Source organism: Mytilus galloprovincialis, chromosome 2 (genome assembly GCF_965363235.1).
Source record: "Mytilus galloprovincialis chromosome 2, xbMytGall1.hap1.1, whole genome shotgun sequence".
Classification (NCBI taxonomy): Eukaryota; Metazoa; Mollusca; class Bivalvia; order Mytilida; family Mytilidae; genus Mytilus; species Mytilus galloprovincialis.
Window position 1 is genome coordinate 103,766,011 of NC_134839.1, and position 23,091 is coordinate 103,789,101.

Here is a 23,091-nt window from a genome sequence, read left to right on the forward strand (position 1 = left end):
TCTTGCTGAACTAAATTTAAATAAAGATAAAACTAACAATATACACTGCCCTTTCCTGGATCTCAATGTGCATACCTTTAACGGGAAGCTTAACACCAAAATTTACAAAAAATATTCATTTGTTTATGGTGAAGTTATCTTAGCTAGTTGATTTGATCGTGTATGTTTTTACGTATTTGATTTAAACGAAAGAAATCTCTCTATACTGAAAAGTTATTACACCAGGGATCTCGATATTTCAAACTTTAGACAAAACATTTATAGCCAGGCGTTGTCAGTTTATTTTCGATTTATGAGTTTGACTGTCCCTATAGTATCTTTCGTCCCTCTTGTATAGTTATGATACAGTTGTCAGGTCATGTGAGATGTTGATTCTCTAATATGGTCTTTGCATCGGAAATAAACACATTTATTCTAAAACCAGTTGTTGGAAGGATACGTGTTATGTTCTTCTCATAAATGTTTTGATGGTACAGTTTTTCTGTATGATACTTAATTTTCATATGATGAAGACATAATCTTTTAATCAGTTTAATCAGAGACATGTAATTCAGTTGTTATTATATTATGTGTCTTTGGTTTAATTGAAGGCTGGTGATGACATGTCAGTAACTGCTAGTAGTACTTTGTTAATTTATGTACTATTGTTATTTTGCTTAATATTTTTGTTATCTATTCTGGCAGCGGACTTGAACTTCATTGCAACTGAATTTTATTGTACGTATTGAGATCTCACAAAACATGTTTAAACCGGCTGCATTTCGTGTGCTTGACCCAAGTCAGGATTATCTAGCCTTTGTTAGTCTTGAATATAGATATAGGAAGACTTGGTATGAGTGCCAATGAGACAACTCTCCATCCAAATAACAATTTATAAAAGTAAACCATTATAGATCAATGTACGGCCTTCAACACGAAGCCTTGTATGTTTGTTTAATATAATTTAGCTCATTATTACATGCTTTGGAGTTAAGTGTGACGTCCTTTTCCACTGAAGTAGTACACATTTTTGTTAAGGGGCCTGCTGAAGCCAGTCTCTGATTGCGGTATTTTATTGATTACCTTGGGCTGTTTTCTGCTCTTTGATCCAGAGAGATTCGTTTGCGCCAAAAATGCGTTCTTTTGCGCCACTACTTTTTTTCTCCTATGCTACGTTAGCGCCACATGTTTTAAAATTACATGGTTTCATTTGCGCCAAAAATCAACCATACGATTGCGCCAACTAGAATGACAATGACTTCTCTACTCCTTTATTCGGACTTGGAATCGTCAGTTTACATGTCAATTGTTTCCTTTTCTGAAATCTTTATTAAATATTCAGCAAAACACTTACTTTTATTCTCTCTTTGTACGTTGACTGTCTAATACATTTTAAGTCATTTCTCTCCAGATCTTCATGGTGAAATGTCTCTGAACATATGATAAGTTTTAGGCAAAAAATTAGAATTAATATACATTAATCATTTGTATTTATGATAGCCTGATAGGTGTACAGGTAAATTTGCGCAAATGAGTTCCGAAAATTGGCGCAATTGATGCATTTAGAAAACAAAATTTGGCGCAAATGATACCCCTGAAAAACAGTAATTGGCGCAAAAGGACTGCTGCCCTTTGATCAAGCTGTTCCCTTTGACACATTCCTTATTTCCGTTCTCAATTTTAATAGTAACAATCAATCAATCAACCAATACATCATGGATGAATAAGTTCATCACTTCAATAACAAACCATGTAGAATAACAACGATATCCCAGAATATTTTGTTTAAGGAAATATAAATAAAATTGAAATAAATCTTGTATTAGTAATCAATCAATCAATCAATCAATCAATCAATCAATAAGTTCATCGTTTCTATTAATGTTTGTAAATTAATTTTGTGATATGCTAAAGAGCTTCTTTCACTGATTTAGCCATGAGTTATTTCCCCTTGGACATCTGTTACATTTCCATAATTAAGTTTCAGAAGTACGCCAAATATTAAGTATAGATTAACTATAAACTTTCGAAAGATTCGATACATGTGGTAGACGTTATATTATACCCTGCTGGGGACGTATTATAATTGTCCATTGCTGCACAAAGAAGGGCAATATTCTTGTTTAAGAAAGAAAAAGATTTCTAATTATTTCTCCTTACGAATGTTATCATACATTATTGATTGAAACTAGACCAGACAAAAATATTTTCCTAATGAATGCATTCTAAGGATAATAGTCGAAGCAACAGATGATTTACAAAGCAAAATGTAATGCTGCAGAAATTCACATAGTTACAAAACGAATTGTTAACGCTTTTCCTATGATTATAATAGAATTTCCCATGTTTTATAAAAGCCTGGATTACAATAGTGTGTCTAGTTCTCTTTATCTTCCAATGAGAAATATCTTATTGAATTGCTATAACCTTTAAATCTCTGATATGATGAAATGTCATTACAAACGCACCAGAATATTCCCAATCAAAAGAGAAGAAAACCATAAGTCGTCAAAGCTATTCTTTTCTAGGGTGTTACGGCTTTTTTTTTCAACTTCAGGATTTTGGCATCCATTTGATGTCGTAAACATTTTTTTTTAATTTTCTAGCATAGGGGCCTTTTTGGTCGAGTGGTATTCTGGTCTATTAAAGTAGTCTAACTACTGTATCACTAGTCTGAACACTGAGGTTTGGAGTTTAAATCCTGCATGTGGCAGGGATGTGCTCGACCTCAATCAGTATTGCCTAGAATTACCAGTTTTACCAGCAAAAGTCGGAGTCCCGCAGGGCCTTTCAGCACCCACCACCAATAAAAACTGACTGTCGTGAAAAAGCACATTGATCAGTTCTGAAATTGGCTTTAAACTCCGATCAATTAATCAACCAATCTCTAAAACCTTTGTAAAAGTAACATACCACTAAGGATATTTTAGCTAAATGATGATATGCATTTTTGAGAAAAATGTCGAAGGTTTTCAGCATCAAATAATAACCAAATTTAGGGGTACTATTTTACCACCAAAGTTGAATTATCGACGCCGATTTTAGCCAAAAATATTGACAACATAACATTTAAATATTTAAATATGTTTGATTTAAATTCTTCAAAAAAAAAGAAAGAACAAAGCACAGGTGGTATATTTTGGGCTTGCAAGTCGATAAATCAAGACATTTTAATCCACATTCATGCATCTTTATATTTGAACGTAAGTGAAGTTTCCCATTATGTGGTCATTCATTAAAAAGAAAAAAATGCAATTTTTGAAAAGTGAAACAATGGCGACAACTGGAATTATAACCTTTGTTGACTGATGTGTCCCACAAAAATCCTTTTTATCCAGGTATAACGATGATTATATTTTTAAATGAAATCAAACATGAAATCAAACAGACCTTACAAAATTGCGATTGCACGTGCTCGCTATATATTTTGATATATATTTTTGTTTACATCAGGTTCTAGGACCGTCAACAGTCGTCGGAAATCATCGAAAAAAAGAGTAACATCACAAAAATACTGAAATCCGAGGAAAATTCAAAACGGAAAGTCCCTTGGGCTAATCAAATGTCAAAGTCAAATGATTAAATACATCAAACGAATGGACAACAACTGACATATTCCTGACTCGGTACAGGCATTTTCAAATGCAGAAATGAAGATCGATTGTTAGAACATATACATGTACGTACGAAATGCTGATACATTTTAAGGAGCCTTAATGCGTTGTCAATTGATTCTTTCTGACTTTTTGTAATTTTGATATACGCTTTAGTATGTTTTGTTTATGAATTAGACATGAATTAAAGAGATAAATATATGACCTTTCAGATAAATGTATGGGGGCTTGGATTTTTTAGTTCTTGTTGCTAAAATGAGCTATCGCAAATTCAGGTGAAACGATTGATCAGGCGCTAAAGCTCAAATATTGTATCGACACTAATTAAGGGCTGTAAGTTCGGCGCTAATATTTCTCTAAAATATCCTGCGTATTTTTGCTAACATTTTTTTAGTTTTTCTGTGTAGAGTAGTGTTTTTTCTTGTTGTAAGCTTTTGTTTTGGTCTGTTTTTATTTCAATTTGATATTGCCATTATGTTTATTGATGTGGGCCTTTTTCAAAAAACGTGGATTTTCTTGTACAATCAATATTTCTAAAAAAGTGTAAATATTTTTATTCAATTTTTAGATACACCATTTAGCTTTTGGTGTGTGTAACAAGTTCCAGCAAATTCAATATAAAATTTAGCTACAGAAATTGCTTCCAGTGGGTTTCAAAGGGTCCAAAATCCCCAAAATTGCTTGTACGAAATTGAAAAACTAGTCTTTTTTAAATGCTGGTTTTAATACCCAGCGGAAATTATTATTTTTCTTTTGTTATTATAAATATATAGGTATCACTGCAGGTATGTATACACAAATACGGGGAATTATTAGATTTTATTAGCATTTTTTTTTTACTTTTCATTTCGTACTTAAAAAAATGTCAACTACATAACACAAATGAAATAATGTTGCCAATAAACAACTGATTATATCCCTTGTAACTAAGGAAGTGTTCTCTACTTACTCTTCATCCTCTGATGACGTGCTTAAAGTTACAGGATGACATCATTGATTCATTTCATTATAGATTAGTTTTGGTGAGTACAAATTACTCCGTAATTTTATTCTATGTCAACTTTGTAACGGCAAAAACATTGATAAATTTTGGCATAAATATTTTTTTTTACATAAATCATTCAAAGTCTATAATACTGACTCTAATTCAATAAAAACCATTTATCTGGTAGTATTAGGGTCAAGAAAAACATCAAAAAACCACAAATAGGTCAACTACATAACGGTCAACTACATAACGCAGTGAATCGTTACGTAGTTGACAAAAAGCGTTATGTAGTTGACAATGCTGAATTAAATTCACTTTAAAATATGTTTCTAAAAAGTGTTATTTTAACCATGTTAACTGTTTTGAAAAAAGTGTGATGATTTTTATGGAAATATATATCAAGCAAAATGTAAATATTATTAAAAAAAAATTAGGGACTGAAACTAAATCCGTTATGTAGTTGACATATGTCCCATACTTGTTTCTATGTTATTTTTTAAAATATTTTTGTAGTAGCATTTAAGATTGCATATTTTTATTTCAGGTTGTATTGTTGTTAAACTATTCAATTTCATATATTAAAGTTGAAAATTGAATATTTTTTTGTATTGTTATTTCACAACTGAAATATCCACATTTTTTGAAAATGACCCATTTATAATATTTTTTCCCTCCTTTGTATCTAAGATAAGAACACACCTTCCCGCACAAAAGATAAAGAATTAGACCTGCAGATGACTTTTTAGTTTTTGTTCAAGTAGTATTGGATTTCTGTCATAGATCTATATGGAAACCCGCATTTCTTTTTAGCTCACCTGGCCGGATGGGCTTTTGATGACATTTTTAGGAAATAAGGCGTCCATCGACGTCATCTGACGTGATTCTGTCCATCCGTGTGACATTGTTAATCATCTCCTCTGAAACTACTTTGGAGTTATAGTCACAGAAATGTATTTTTTTAGCTCACCTGGCCGGATGGGCTTTGGATGACATTTTTAGGAAATAAGGCGTCCATCGACGTCATCTGACGTGATTCTGTCCATCCGTGTGACGTTGTTAATCATCTCATCTGAAACTACTTTGGAGTTATAGTCACAGAAATGTATTTTTTTAGTAAATTTTACAGTTTTTAGCTTCCAATATCTCAAAAACTTAAGAAGTTAGAGCAAGTCTGACAAGAGTTAAATGAATATAAAGCGAAGGTAATTGAAATTAACATAACAAAAGAACGACTTGATGTACGATAAAATTGAGACTGCTTAATAAATATAGGTAGCCTTTGTGAGAAATAAATAAAGATATTATATAATAAAACAAATACTTTATTCAAATAACTATATATGGTGAGAGGTATAGATATATAGATCGATAATGATTACATGTACATGTACATTTGTACAAGGAAGGGTCAGAAATAATATTGACCCTATACAGATCATAGTATAAGGATGATGCAAAACATCGAGGTTGGGTTAGAATAATATTCAGTTTTCGAATTCCAAACTCATATTGCTTCGGTACAAATATGTTACTTTGAGGATAAAGACTTTTTAGTTCAGTTTTAAATTTATTTATTGATTCCGCATCACGAGTTGAATCATCAAGTTTATTCCAAAGACGTATGGTTGATGGAATAAATGAATCATTAGTCGATGCTAGTCTGCAGAATGGAATAATGATGTCATTTCCATTGCGTAGAGGATAGACCGTCATACTTTTTTTGGGGGGAATTAAATTTGTCAAATATTCTGGAGCATTATTTTTTGGAATATTATAAAACATTTGCATTTTTCTTCTCTCTCTCCCTTCAGCTAATGTTTCCCATCCAAGTTCTTCATACATAAATAACCCTTGAGCTTGTGAATATAGGTAACTCCGTAACTATTCTAGCAGCTTGGAGCTGTAATTGCTCCAGTTTATTGATATAACCTACCCCAATATTATCCCATACTTCACTGGGATACTCAAGCAAAGGTCTTATAAAAACTAAATAGAGCTTTTCTAAATTGTTTTTTTTTTAAACATTGCTCTGTTCTTATACATCCCGCCTGAGTCCCCCAAGGAACGGTACTAGGACCAATCCTCTTTCTTTGTCACATAAATGATCTACCGGATGCAGTAAACGCGTCAATCCGACTGTTTGCAGACGACTATTTGCTGTACAGGGAAATCAAAAATCAAAATGATCACAACAAACTACAAGAGGACATAAAATCAATGGAAAAATGGACAGACGATTGGGGTATGCGCTTCAATGCCAAAAATGCTATATGCTTAGCCTGAAAAGTAAAAGCCAACGGTTCTATAACCTAAATAACCACACTCTCGAACAAGTGTCATCTAACCATTATCTCGGGCCACAAATACAAGAAGATCTTAAATGGAAGGAACAATCAACAAACACATGCAACAAAGTCAGTTCCACGCTTGGCTACCATAGTAGAAACCTACAAAGCTGCCCTATGGGATGCCGGAAAACAGCATATATAGCACTCGTAAGATCTATTATGGAGAACGGATCAATTATTTGGGACCCATATACCCAAAAAGACATCCACATATTGGAATCCATACATAATTGTGCTATTGTAAAAAAAATTGCATTCTTGTCTTTCATTTTTGCTAAGGTGATTTGTGTAGGCCTTTTTTTTAAGGCCCTGCAACGAAGTTGTCGGTGCCATATAGTTTTACCCTTGTCCGAAATTCCGTAGTTCCGTCATTTTTGGCATGCGAGTTGACAATGATGAGTTACAGATCAAGTTTATGTTTCGTTCCGCTCCGCTAATTTGTGCTGAAATTATGGGCTTTGATAAATTATTGAAAATCACAGTTATACGGATTTTTTTTTTCTATACGCCTGCAGATTTTTAGCTGATTTTTGATATGTGAGACTATCGCCATGTTTGTGTCCACATGTGTTATTGAAATTACAGATTTTTCCACTTTTGAGGACGGGTCCATTCGTGTCGCTTTGACACATCTAGATTGGTTTCTTTTATACATATGTAATGTTTATTGGTTGTTAAGGTAACAAACAAGAAGAATCTTGTTGTATATATGCATATTTCATATAGAAGGAAGCGTTGTGTAGATTTAGACCTTCGGCGGGAGAGTCAGTGGTTGGGTCCATTGGTATGGGGTGTTTGAGAGGTACTCTTGTGTTCAGTATCGGGAACATTTAGAGAACAATACTATCCAGTAAATAGTGAATTCGCCCTAGAGTAAATAAGTGGGTGAGGAATACAAATCGGATTCTGTTGATGTTCTTACAGAAGAAGACTGGCTTACAATAGTGAGTACGCTACATAGCTGTAAGTTTGGGTGACAAGAGGACAACTTGTACTGGGGACAACTTGTACTGGGGACAACTTGTACTGGGTACAAGTTGGTCTAACATTGGAAGTTGGTAGAGCAGACTGTCTCACTCGGAGGACAAGTTGTTCCAGCCCACACTGTCTGGTAGTGATAGACTGTCCTACTAGGAGGACAAGTTGTACCAGTACGCACTGTCTGGTAGTAACATACTGTACTCGCCCGCACTGTCGTATAGGACAGATTGTTCTATTAGGATGACAGGCTGTGTTATAAATATATTTGTGTATATATAATTGCTTTTATTGTTCATTGTTACTTTGTATCGGCAAGGAGCTACTGTATATATTTTGGTTCATTGTGAATAATATAAATAGTTATAGTTTTTGGTATTGACGTATTGTTTGTGAACAACTTGGATCCAAGTATTTACTGGAACGTTCGTTTAAAATATAAACGCCTGGTTACACGTTACATATTTGGTGGCTATCGGTTGGGATTCAAGTTGTCTATCAAATACTATTTGATTGATTGATCGTCATTTAATTTATTGTCAGTTAACATCAATGTTTACTTTAATAAAAGATTAAAGTGAATCAACCGTGAGACATAGTTGTAAGTCACGGCTGAGTTGTAACACGATTGTATTATTTAATAAAAATTGTTTCATTTTGATTACAGTAACACTGTACTGTAATAAATGTGTCAAATATTGGCGATCAGATTGCTGAAATAAGTAGACAAATACAGTCTCTTAGCGAGAGCACAATACAACATGGACAAGGTTTTATATCTTCTGCACCTTGAGGTCAGGGTGTACGTCCAAAAGTTGTTGAAAACAAAGTACATGATTTGGGCGTAGTGACGACAGGGCCATCTCTATCAACATCTGTAGGATTAGCCATGGGTGATACACTACCTTTGCTAGATAGGGATATCATAAAAAATCCTCAGGTAAATAATAGAAAATCCATAGGGCAAGATAAAATTCAAAATTTTAGTCCTAAGCAGGAATCAACAAAAAATCAAATCACTGCTCATACTTTAAGCTCTGGATCAAATGATGTTAAAATCAAACCTTCAAAATATGATGGCCTTACTCCTTGGATTGATGATTTTTCACACTTTGAGATGTGCGCCCTTGTTAATAGGTGGTCTGAACATCAAAAAGGTTTGTACTTGGCCGTGTCACTGATTGGACAGGCCCAAGCAGTCCTTGGTGATTTACCAAAGGAAAAGAGACAAATATTTTCAGACCTAGTATTTGCACTGGAGGAACACTTTGCTCCATCCAGTCAAACGGAACTTTATCGGTCAGGACACTGAAGTCTGGAAAAAAGGTGGCAAATAAAGACAAAGGCGCTGTCATTTCAGCATCAGAGGATGCAGGAATGTGTGTTGAGTTACTTATTCAAGATATACTAGTCAAGTTTGTAATGGATACTGGAGCTACGTTAACTCTTGTTTCTACCAAAGTGTACGATCTTATTCCTGACTTGTATAGGCCACATCTGAAGGCTACTAAGTCACAAATTACGTCCGCATGTGGAAACTTTTTGAACCTTAGAGGTAAAGGCAATTTTAAACTAGATTTTGGTACAGAAAGGTTTACTTCACAGGCCGTAGTAACCGAGCTACAAGTTGATGGCATTCTTGGTTTAGACTTCATAAAGAAAAACAAGTGTCTGGTTGATGTGTCTGAAAACATATTTCACATCGATAACCTTAGTGTTACCTTAATTTTTCAAGGTACATTAGGATGTTTCAGGGTGGTTTCTACAGAATCTGTTACGATACCAGCTCGATCAGAGATAGTAGTTTCTGGGAAAGTTTGCTTGTCAGAAGGTTAGACATTGCCAACAAATGATGTTTTAGTAAAAGCTTGTGAAAATAAAAGGAAAGATTACATTTTGACGGCACGTTCCTTAGTCAAATCAAATGACAGTATACCAGTCAGACTCATGAATGTAGAGAACGAGACTAAGACTATATTTCCGGGCACAACTATTGCACAGATGTGTGAAATCAGCCACGTAGCAAAATCTTTGCCCTCTCAGAATGACGGACAAAATAAAAAGGCGTTGAGGTCAGATTTGCATGATCTTTTGAACAGAACATCTGACAAATTATCAAGGTCAGAAAAACAGAAGGTCAACAGTTTAGTGCAAGAATATGAAAGACTGTTTGCTGAAACAGATATAGACCTAGGTAAGACTAGTTTAGTCAAACATGAAATAGAAACTGGTAATGCTAGGCCTTTCAAAGAACCTCCTCGCCGCACACCTTTTCATTTATCAAAAGTTGTTTATGACAATATAGATAAAATGTTAGAAAATAAAGTTATTGAGCCTTCACACAGCCCATGGGCTGCAGCTATAGTTTAAGTCAAGAAAAAGGACGACACGTACCGTTTTTGTGTGGATTACAGGAAACAGAATAACGTGACTATCAATAAAGACGCATATCCACTGCCTAGAATAAATGCATCACTTGACCATCTTGTAGGCACAGCTGGTTTAGTACTCTTGACTGTTGTTCTGGATATTGGCAAGTTGAACTGGCCGAGAAAGATAAACATAAGACGGCATTTACGACTAGAAAAGGGTTGTTTCAGTTCAAGGTAATGCCGTTTGGGTTGTGCTGTGCTGTACAAACGTTTGAGCGTTTAATGGAAACTGTTCTAGCAGGGCTCCAATGGGAGGTATGTCTAGTATATCTAGATGACATTATTGTTTTTGGCAAGACATTAGATGATATTTTGGTTAATTTAAGGACAGTTTTTGACAAATTAAAATCAGCAGGCTTGAAGGTAAAGGCTTAAAAGTGTAACTTATGTGTTACCATGGTTCGTTATTTAGGGCATATAATTTCAAAAGATGGCATAGCCACTGATCCTGAGAAAATTAAAGTTGTACAAAATTGGCTTGTTCCAACAAACCCTACTGAAGTTCGTTCACTTTTAGGTCTGTGCAGCTATTATAGAAAGTTCATCAAAAACTTTGCCTCAATTGCTAAATGTCTGCATGTTCTGACTGAAAAAAGAAAAAGGTTTGAATGGATATCTGATTGTCAGCATGCATTTGATCTACTTAAACTAAAGTTGACAAACGCCCCAATATTAATACATCCTGATTTTAACAAAGAGTTCATCTTAGACACAGATGCTAGTAATGTCGCATTAGGGGGTGTCTTATCACAAAGTCATGAAGACGGTAAGGAAAAGGTTATAGCTTATGCCAGTCGCTCAATGTCTAAATCCGAGCGTAGATATTGCGTGACTCGCAAAGAGTTGCTAGCTGTGGTATACTTTGTGAAGTATTTTAAACCATATTTATATGGGAGAAAATTTACGATCAGAACGAATCATAGCTCACTTCGGTGGTTGTTGAATTTCAAAAACCCAGAAGGCCAAGTGGCTAGATGGATTGAGACTTTGAGTACTTATGATATTCACATCAACACCGACCAGGTAACCAACACAGGAATGCTGACGCACTTAGTCGTATTCCCTGTTAACAATGTGGGTATACGTTAGACTTGCAGTCAAAAACGAGCAGTGATTGTCACAAGACTGAAGAAAGTCAGGTTAAAATAGTAACTAGTCAGGTGCCTGACCATGATACAGATTGGACGTTGACAGATAAACAATCAAACGACCCAGACCTTAAATTAGTTAAACAGTGGCTGACGGATTGTCGAGGGCCACAATACAATGAGGTTTCTGGTAAAGGTTTTTTTTATAAGGTCATTATGGAATCAGTTTAATAGTTTAGAACTTCAAGATGATTTGGTATTCAGACATTTTTATAACAATGAACGGAAAATTGTGAAATTGCAACCTATAATCCCGTTGTCTGGAAGAAAACACGTTTTACACTTCTGTCATGATGCAAAGTATGCAGGTCAATTAGGTATGCGTAAGACTTTTGAGAAAATACGCCAGTCTTATTATTGGCCAGGTTTGCAAGCTGACGTTAGAGCATATGTCGCTGGTTGCGATACGTGTGCTATAAGGAAAACCCCAACGAAAAAGAAACGTGCTCCAATGGCCATAGTAGAGACAAGTAGTCCTATCGAAAGGTTAGCTACTGATATTCTTGGGGAACTTCCGGAAACTGAAAAAGGCAATCGGTATATCTTAGTTGTATCAGACTACTATACTAAATGGACAGAATCGTTCCCTATGCCCAATATGGAAGCAAGCACTGTTGTCAAAATAATTGTAGAGGATGTAATAGCTCGATTCAGTGTCCCGTCCTGGATTCACTCTGAGCGATTCGGCTTCTTGTAAACCTCTTGTTAGTCAAATATACTGCAAAGTGTATTAGGCAAAAACATATTTGCTGCAAGTTATAGAAGCCTTCTTCTGTAATGAATAACATGTATATATGCTAACTACTTTTAAAGTCCTGCTCCTTTAACAAAATCAATGTACATTTTGACAATAAAGCGTCTCCATAGGTTGTTGGTATAGTGCAGTCCTCTGCAAGCAGACTTTATCCAAATATATTCTTTTGGTAAAACTAAGTAGAGATCCCTCTCAAATTCCGTTACATTTATGACATTTACGGTTTTATTGATAAAGAATTCTTTAATTTAGATGCAAATTCACATTTTCTGGTATGTCTTATTCGATTGTATAATGCAACCTTGTATGCTGAAACTATTTTATTTTTATGAAATCACGATATTCCATAACTTGCATTTCTATTCATACGATAATATATGTACTCAATATGCAGGAGCTGTTTGAATGTACTTTATAGAAATTAAAAATTCACAATGGGGACACTTATGTAATTTAGGTTTTTGGTGCTATTATTTATTTGAATTCAAATAAATTAATTTACTAAGAAATAAACAATTTTCGGTTAAAGACGGGAAACTAAATTCATGTGTCAGAATGAAATGATATACACCTCTTGTCCTTGATTTATGTCTCATAAAAAGGGGAACTTAGAAATTAGAAATAGCTTTACCAAAGCATTTATGATTGTCTTTACACTTACATTTAGACTTTTGAAACCCATGTATTTATTAATATCTGAAACTATCTGAAGATAACTCTACCGAAGCGGAATATAATATGTACGAATAAAGAAAAAAAAACTTTTGTTTTTAAATCTTTGCACATTAATAAGATTTATTCCTATGAAGAATAAATCCGGTTATCGGAGGAAAGTGGGCTTACGTTTTGGGAGTTGTCCCGCTTTGCACACGTGGATGTATTATGAGTCGCGTTGATTATTTTAACCTTGATAACTGTGACGTCATCATTCTTTCTTTACCACGTACGATACAGCAGAGGGAAGACGCAAACAATTGGGTTCCGTATGAATTAACTAATGTTTGTTTCAAAAGTTAATAATATTTCTTTGATTTGGTATATGAAATGGATGTCTTTCAAAAAATCTTATTTTACTGAAAAGGTTCGGAAAGTTTGAAAGATAGAAAAAGCACATGGTTTTGATCCAGTATATCGATAAAATATAGTGTTAAAGATTTTATATCTTTTGTTGTTTCTTCTGTAAAGAGTTTCTAAATATTTCATTGTAAATTTTTAATTGTTGGTTTAATTCAGTGGAAATCATGAATTATATTTCCAAAAATAGAAATTTTAACAGACCCGTAATTTCAGATATCTTATATAAACTGCGCACATGGTTTTATTACAAGACACGTGTCGCATGGACGTCTGCGATTTTAAAACTATCGTTATATGAAATGTTTCATCTGCTACACAGCAAGCAATTTAAAGAGAAACCAATAATGAATAAATGTATGAAGTTTATAAAATATATATGTATATTAAATTTGCGAAAGCAAATTTACAGATCTAACATTGTTGGGTTGATGTTTAGACGAGTTGTATATATAGTATAACTTTTCAACGGTCGTTTCACTAATATTATTGTAGTAATTTTTCAGTTTTAAAAACCAAACATCTTATGGAAATGGGGAAAGCAGTGCGTATGTCACAAAGGCCCTCTAAAAGTCCTTATAAATGCAGCCAAGGGTACTGCAGAGGGACGTACCGAAACCGTTGGGAAACAGATCTAGCAATGTCGTTGGACAGCATACTTCCACGCAAGTTTTAGCTACATGTATGATGACTCCAGAACTTAGGAATGAAGTTGTTCAGATTGTCAATGCCCTTATTCACTCTTCAGCTACTGTTAACTATGTTACATCTCCTGACTCAGTCAATGAAAGGCAACAATCGAATACAGGTATAACACAACGTTCTAATATTTGCCAATAACTAGTGCAAATGATAATCTATGTTTAAATGTTTCACAAAAACTTGGAACAAAATAATTAATGGTGAATATGTAGATTTAGGTATATTGCTTTAATACAAATTCAGGCACAGAGCAATCAAATTCTCTAACTGTAGATACAAATGGACAGCTGATTATCCAAACTAAACTAAGTAATAAGATTACTGATATTAACACATGGATAGATGCTTTCCTTATTTACATAAGTATTTATGTTGGTGTACATTTAGAAGATACACAAATGAAAATATTTTAACATGTATGTATTCGGTTAAGTTGGGTGCAAGTCGTTCAATATTGGACCAGGTTCGAAGGACTATAATCAACAGTTTCGTCTAAAGAAAGCTAGAAATCCAGCTTTGTCATGGGCTACTGTTGACCAAGAACTTTGGCTGTTATATATTCATACAGTGCAGCCAAATGCACCTAGTTATGGGGTTAATATGGTTAACACTAACAGGAAATGTTTTACGAGTTCCATAACATAGGTGCATGTATGTTACCACAATGTCGATACATTCACAAATGTTTGAGATGCAATTGTCCCCATCCTGCCATAAATTGTAGGGTCCCTCAATATGAGAATGGGTAATTTATGAAAGATATGATATTTTTGTTTGTTTTTAGAACTTGTTCCAATACTATTGGCCATAGTTATATTATTTAAGTTCAAATTGAGGGACAAACAAGTTATGTTTCACATAGATAACTGTTCTTTGGTTGCTATTTAAAATAAACAGTCGTCAAACTTGACACAAGTTATGCTGTTGGCTCGACTGCTCGTATTGCAAACAATGGTGTATAATATACAATTTAACAGCATGCATGTTCGCAAGACGGCTCAACTCTGATACAATCTTTCATAACAGTAGGAAAGACATTACATTATAAACTGATATTGATACCATAAACTTATACATCATTAATTTATTATTCTAAATTTTCATAAATTTACTTAAAACACACAATCACCTATATAAGATATAAAAATTATGTGTATATGCACGAACTACTGTAAAAGATTATTATCTGATGAAACGGTACGGTGGTCTCACAAATCAAGAGCTTCTTCAATATACATACAAGTAGATTTTTATCCTTTTTCAGACATAGGATTTAACATTTTAAAAAAAAATTTCATCCAAATTATTTGATTAATATCAATAATTTTATATTTTAATATTAGACCTATTTTTGTTATATTGCGGACATTCGATCAAGAAATGAATCTCATTTTCAATTTTTCCAGTGCAAAATTTACAAAATCTCTCATTAGAGGGTATTGTTGGTCTTGCATACCTACCAGTTTCTATTGCTAATGAGTGTGCACTTGTTCTTAATTTAGTGATAAATAAAAAGTTAACCACAGTTTCCATCTTTTATCTTAGATAGTTCAAATTTAATTTTCTTTTTGTAGAAATCATCTAGTTTCTGTTTGAAATTACTATTACAATGCTTGTTAAAGGGTATTCCAATATATTTCATTAATTCAGATAATTTATTAGACCACAAATTTTCTCTGTACTAAGTAGATATTTTAATAGGATTGATTGATTGTTGGTTGCTTAATGTCCAGTGGCAAATATTTCAGGCATATCTATCAGGACGAATATTTACACAGTGTCTGTAAATTGTGTCATTTTGGGATAATTTAGTTTGTATCAAGCCTATACATTGTTATGACACAGTGTCTGTAAATTATGTCTTTTTAGAATTATTTAGTTTGTATCAAGTAGATATTTTGGTAGGACACAGTGTCTGTAAATTGTGTCTTTTTAGGATAATCTGGTTTGTATCAATTAGATCCATTGTTAGAACATAGTGTCTGTAAATTGTGTCTTTTTAGGATAATTAAGTTTGTATCAAGTAGATATTTTGATAGGACACGGTGTCTGTTAATTGTGTCTTATTAGTATATTTTTATATGTATCAAGTAGATACATTGATAGGAATTGTGTCTTTTAAGGATAATTTAGTTTGTATCAAATAGATATGTTGATAGGACACAGTGTCTGTAAATTGTGTATTTTAAGGATAATTTAGTTTGTATCAAGTAGGTACATTGAAAGGACACAGTGTCTGTAAATTGTGTATTTTAAGGATAATTTAGTTTGTATCAAGTAGATACATTGATAGGACACAGTGTCTGTAAATTGTGTCTTTTAAAGATAATTTAGTTTATATCAAGTAGATACATTGATAAGACACAGTGTCTGTAAATTGTGTCGTTTAAGGATAATTTAGTTTGTATCAAGTAGATACATTGTTAGGAAACAGTGTCTGTAAATTGTGTCTTTTTTGTATAATTATGATATCATTTAGTCACCACTTTTAGAATCACTTAAGGCACTTTTATTGCATGTAACTATATTTATTACTTATATGTCACTTGAAACAAATTAAAAGGGTTTATAGGACAGCTAACTGTTATCCGTAAAGAAAGATCACGTTGCAAAATTTTGCTAATATTGTTATAATAATAATAATAATAATAATAATAATAATAAATTCTTTATTTAAAGAGGGTAACTCAATTAGAAATAGTCTAATTTTCATTGAGGCCCTCAAACAAAATACATGCATACAGTTAACATTCATACATTCATACATTAAATTACAATATATATTACTAGTATATACACAATTCAATCATTGAAATATACTTTAGGGTAATAAATGACAATATTTGATATAGTTTTGTTAGAGGAAAACAAATTATTTGACTTGCATATAATTTTCAAGAAAATGATTATAACTATGTTTCTTGAATAATTCCACATCAGGACATTTTTTTATTTCGAGTGGTAAATTATTCCATACTTTGGTTGCAGAATAATGAAAAGATTTTTTATAAAAATTTGTATTTGGTCTTGGAACAAAAAGATCATTATTAGAGACAGATCGTAAGTTGTGGCGTTGCACATCATCAATATTTAGTATTGCTAAGTAATCAGGTGTTAGCCCATTTACAATTTTATACATTAGAATTGATTGTTGGTATTTTATTCTTTTAGTAAAAGATAGCCATTTTAAAGAAGAAAACATGAAATTAGATGGAATAGAAATATCGCATTCCAGTATAATTCTTGCTACTCTTTTTTGAAGTTTTATGATTCTATCTGAATCTTTTTGTAATAAATTTCCCCAAACTGAACTACATATGTTAGAATATATGCATTATAAAATAGTTGCCTTGTGTGTATTGGCAAATATACTTTAATTTTATATAAAAGTGATACTTTAGATGAGATAATTTTACATATACGATCAACATGATCTTCCCAGCTTAAATTTTCATCAATGTCTATTCCAAGTAATTTGAAAGAATGGACATTCTCAATACATATTTCGTTGACGGTAATACATAATTCTGATAGTTGTTTAAGTTTTTGTTTTGAACCCAATTTCATACACTTAGTTATCCCATTCTCAAAAACGGATCAATGTTGTCATGGTACATGTATAGAAATAACATAAACTAAACTAAAATATTGTCTAATTTATTGGTTAAAAATATGAAATACAAAGACCAAAGGTTAAAGTCCCCTTATTCTCTGACTTTGGTGACAAGTACCAGTGTTCATGTGTTCTAAGTTTTAAAGGTTTGAATACATGTAGGAATAATGGATTCAGTTTCATTTTGAATCGGAGATATGGTAAAAACCAATAAGCATGAATAAAGCAGCCATAAGAATGTACACCTTTGCCGCTTAGCTATATATACAATTGGGAGGTTGTTACATAAAATAGCCTGAAATATATAATAAGCCCGGTATATTCACATCTGACGGCGTTACTTTATCTCATGTGGGCAATTGTTTTTTTCTTATTTCATTACAGGGTAATTTTAATATAAATATATGTGTGTGGTCATTTAAAAGTACGGTCACGGCGGGTGTGTTGTGTCGCTACCGCATTTGTGTCGGTGGTCGAACTCAGTGTTCAATAACTCTTGGCATAGTCACTGAATTCGACCATGTGGCGAAAATAGCGACACAACATCTACAAATATATTATGCTTCTTATAATGGAATTATGTATCCGCTGAGCTTCTGTTTCCCAGGGCCAGCATCCGATATATTTTGGAAGCAATAATGTTAATAAGGATATTATATTGATATATAAGGAAATGACATTATAAGGAATAACAATAAGGTGGAAATAAGGAATAAGAATAATGTGGAAATAAGGAATAAGGAATGGACAATAATGTGGAAATAAGGAATAAGGAATGGACAATAATGTGGAAATAAGGAATAAGGAATGGACTATAAGGTTTAATTATATATACTAGGGACTTGCCAATTATGTTTCTCGGCAGTCCCATTCTTTGTCAAGCCGTGGCCGTACAATTTTGTACTTTTGCCAAATAAAATATTTCTTACTTTATATTTGTATGTCATTTGGACCCACGTTGTCTCAGATAATAAGATTTATTCCTATGAAGAATAAATCCGGTTATCGGAGGAAAGTGGGCTTACGTTTTGGGAGTTGTCCCGCTTTGCACACGTGGATGTATTATGAGTCGCGTTGATTATTTTAACCTTGATAACTGTGACGTCATCATTCTTTCTTTACCACGTACGATACAGCAGAGGGAAGACGCAAACAATTGGGTTCCGTATGAATTAACTAATGTTTGTTTCAAAAGTTACCCACCCACCCACCACTTAGATTAAAGACATACTCCTAAAATGTAGTTAATATACACGTGTTAAATATTATATTATGTTATATCATGTTGTTCGTTTTTCTGCTGTTTTTGTTCTATTTTTCAGGTTGAAATGACTGGTAGCTTATTCCGATTGTAATCCCAATCCTTCGTCACGGCTTCAGACAAAGACTCCGACCATTGTAATCCCAATCCTTCGTCACGGCTTCAGACAAAGACTCCGACCATTGTAATCCCAATCCTTCGTCACGGCTTCAGACAAAGACTCCGACCATTGTAATCCCAATCCTTCGTCACGGCTTCAGACAAAGACTCCGACCATTGTAATCCCAATCCTTCGTCACGGCTTCAGACAAAGACTCCGACCATTTAATGGCGAAAATAGCGACACAACATCTACAAATATATTATGCTTCTTATAATGGAATTATGTATCCGCTGAGCTTCTGTTTCCCAGGGCCAGCATCCGATATATTTTGGAAGCAATAATGTTAATAAGGATATTATATTGATATATAAGGAAATGACATTATAAGGAATAACAATAAGGTGGAAATAAGGAATAAGAATAATGTGGAAATAAGGAATAAGGAATGGACAATAATGTGGAAATAAGGAATGGACAATAATGTGGAAATAAGGAATAAGGAATGGACAATAATGTGGAAATAAGGAATAAGGATATGGACTATAAGGTTTAATTATATATACTAGGGACTTGCCAATTATGTTTCTCGGCAGTCCCATTCTTTGTCAAGCCGTGGCCGTACAATTTTGTACTTTTGCCAAATAAAATATTTCTTACTTTATATTTGTATGTCATTTGGACCCACGTTGTCTCAGATAATGATTAATTATTGTTATCTATTGTTCATTTAATTATTTGATTAGTATCTGAAATATGTCTACCGCTTGGTATTTAATCTCGGTGTGGTAGGAAACGATTATTACATATAGATTATATTATTTGGATGAGGATTTGAGCTAGCCTATAAAAACACATTAATTAGTTAACATACATTCGAGACCAAAGGATATTAACTTTGATAATTCAATTAACTTATTCACATATTTTTCTCTTATGATTTGTGCGTGCTTGTTTCTATAGACAGTGTATATATGGTCCAAAAAATAAAATCATAACTAAAAATGTCTTGTTCGGAGAATGATAGTACTAACAGTGGTTCCAGTCCGTCAAGAGAGGTAGCTTTTGACGAGTATGGTCAATTTGGGTACGCACTAGAGCCAGAGTATACCGAAGAAGAGCTCCATGAAATGGAAGCTGCAGAAAGTTCCCGAAATCAAGATATCCTTAGCAACCCTCGCCATTTTAACCGACATATTTGTGTTCGTGTACTAAATGCATAGTTATGCCGTTATTGACGGAATGTCTTTGTTGCCACGAATTTACTCTCTTTGATGGTAATATCGAATTGGGTGAATGTATTAGTGACAATACCGATTTCAGAACAGTTTGCCTGAACCCAGTTGTTCTTGAAACCAGGTATATTCAATTCAAAATATTTTATCGTTCAAGTATCAAATGTACATTTAAACAAAGGGATTGGACAAAAGGCAGCTATATAATTTTTTTGAGGTACAAGCGCCATAGAGGGAGAGCTCCAGACGTACTAACTCACAGCCAAAGCCGACTAATGGCTTATCGTCAGTTTGTTTGTTGGGTCAGAAAAGGGCAACCACTTGGCAAGAGAAACAGAGTGACTATTCCAGCTTGTGTTGTTAACATTATTAGGAAAGCATTTCCGTCACAAGATGGTGTTTATGAAGGCTTCAAAGAATGTGAAAGTGACACGTCAGACGCAGAATAGTTGTAAAATAGACATATGCTAGATTTGAGGCTCAAAATATTCTTTTGTATGTGTATAGATAAAATATATATGTCTGCTTTAATTCTTTCATGTTCACATTTAGTTGAATTATACAATATACTTTTACTATTGTTCACTGTTGAAGGCCATACCGTGACTTATATAGCTGCTTAAGTCCACTTCATTTGGGTACGTGTCTCCCAAGAAAACAAACCACAACTTCTTATTTAATCAAAGGACTCATCTTTTTGCGAAAGTTTGGTATGCAAAAGTACAAAGTTATAAATGGGTGTCTTGCAATATCGAAGTGATAATCTATTTGTCAGATCTCTTAAATCTTTTGACGAAATCAAACCATCATGGTATATTCTGCTTTTGTATAGACCCGTCACCGAAGTGTACTAAATGATATTCATATTATACATGTTAAATGAATGAACAAATAATAAACTTATCTTTTTATTGTTTTCCGCCTATGCCGTCTGCTCATCGCTAGAAATAAAGTTTCTCGCACGAAAAAATTGTATTAATTCCAGAGTAAAAATTTAAAGAAATTATTTTCCATGTTTTCTGGTATTGTACGAAAGAGAATTGACCTAACAAAAGAACTGCTATCTTATGCTGTTAGTAACACATGTAGAGCAGTGGGTCGTTGTTGGAAATATAAATCTTAGAAAGTGTATCATCTGTTAAGCTTGCAGGTCACTGAAAGGGGAAGTCCCATACGGAAGTAGGTGTTGAGAATGATTTTTTTCTTATATCCAATGACACATATTACATGCGTGTTCTTGAACGTTTGATACATTATTTACTTAATGTTCTCATCAAAATATTTTAAATCTCACAACGCATGAATACTTTAGCTATTTGAAAAAAAAAGATATTTTAAAAAATTGACAGGAAATTTAAGGATCTTCTTGGAATGGAATGGAAAAATTACGAATAGATATTCTTTTCAAGTGTGAAAAACGTCAACCAAATTTATTCATAATCGGGAACGTCCTTATTAAAATAGTCTTCGTCTCACAACGTATAATACTTTAGCTATTTGACCAACGATGTTTAAAAACAAAAGACAACGAATTTAATGTCATCTTTCCCTATTTTTGAATGTAATGATAAGTCTCTTCAACTGGCAAGAATACCCCTAAAGCGGACAAGCAGTTTAATCTTTAAATTGCTGTCATTGAATATCAAGAAAGAAAATAAATCCGAAATTTATTTAAAACTTTAATACTCAATAGTTTTCCTAGAAAATATTCACATCCCTTGGGGATTATTAGTGTATGTCCAGTTGCATATATATTACATGAATGTTGGAACAATTGTGATAATGACGAATTTCTTCCTTTATTCGAGAACAATCTAATTGATATATAAATCTGTGATTTTACTATGTTCATAACTTCGATGAACCAAAGCAAGTTATATATCGACCTTATTTAAATCAAATTGGTTCTCTTCGACTAATCATCATTATGCCTAGAATGACCGACTAATCATCAACATGCCTAGAATAACTGACTGATCATCAATATGCTAAGAATAACCAACTGTTCGTCAATATATTCTAAGAATAAGAATAACCGACTGATCATCAATATACTAAGACAGGCTGACTGATCATCAATATGTCTAGAATAACTGACTGATCGTCAATATGCTTAGAATAACTGACTGATCGTCAATATGCTTAGAATAACTGACTGGTCATCAATATTCTTAAAATAACCGACTGGTCATCAATATGACTAGAATAACCGACTGGTCATCAATTTCCTAAGAATAACCGACTAATCATCAATATGCTTAGAATATTAAACTAACTGATCAGCTTCTTCTTCTTCTTCTTCTTCTTTTGGTATACAATAGTCTATCGAATTCGTTGATTAAATACTGTTGGCATACGTGGACTAGTCTATTTACAAATCTTTTCCCCAATTTACACAAAATGTATGTTTCTTTCTTATGTTCAATGTATATATGTATATATTTTAAATTGCGCTATAGTTCCGTAACTTTCTATCCAGGCGTATAAACGAATCGTCGACAAGTGCGTACATTTTTTAAATCAATATGTCTGGTATGTTCCAAATTGTCCTTTACTATTGACAACGAGTATATATTACATTTTCCCAAATTCACCCTTGGAAAAAATATGTAAACAGATTTTTATTTCTTCAAATCTTTTTTTTTTGGGGGGTATTATTTATATTTTATAAATAATATTCTTTACACCAGAAATGTTATTTATAAACAAGCGTATGAGTTAAGTAATGACTAGTATCAATTTCGGACACGAAAGACAGAGATGTATATTATACACCTGATAGTTAAAAATAGAAAGTTATAAGTTATCGGCCGTGTACACTGACCAATACCTACAGAAGTGAAACGATGCATGAACTTGCAAGCC

General features: G+C 33.2%; 1 long non-coding RNA gene across 1 annotated transcript; it reads left to right on the top strand.

The window, feature by feature from the left end:
• The first annotated feature begins 13,065 nt into the window (after positions 1 to 13,065).
• LOC143065204 (uncharacterized) lies at positions 13,066 to 19,655 on the top strand. The gene is made up of 2 exons (XR_012975420.1): positions 13,066 to 19,508; positions 19,542 to 19,655. It is a non-coding gene; the product is annotated as an uncharacterized LOC143065204 (long non-coding RNA).
• Positions 19,656 to 23,091: the final 3,436 nt, after the last annotated feature.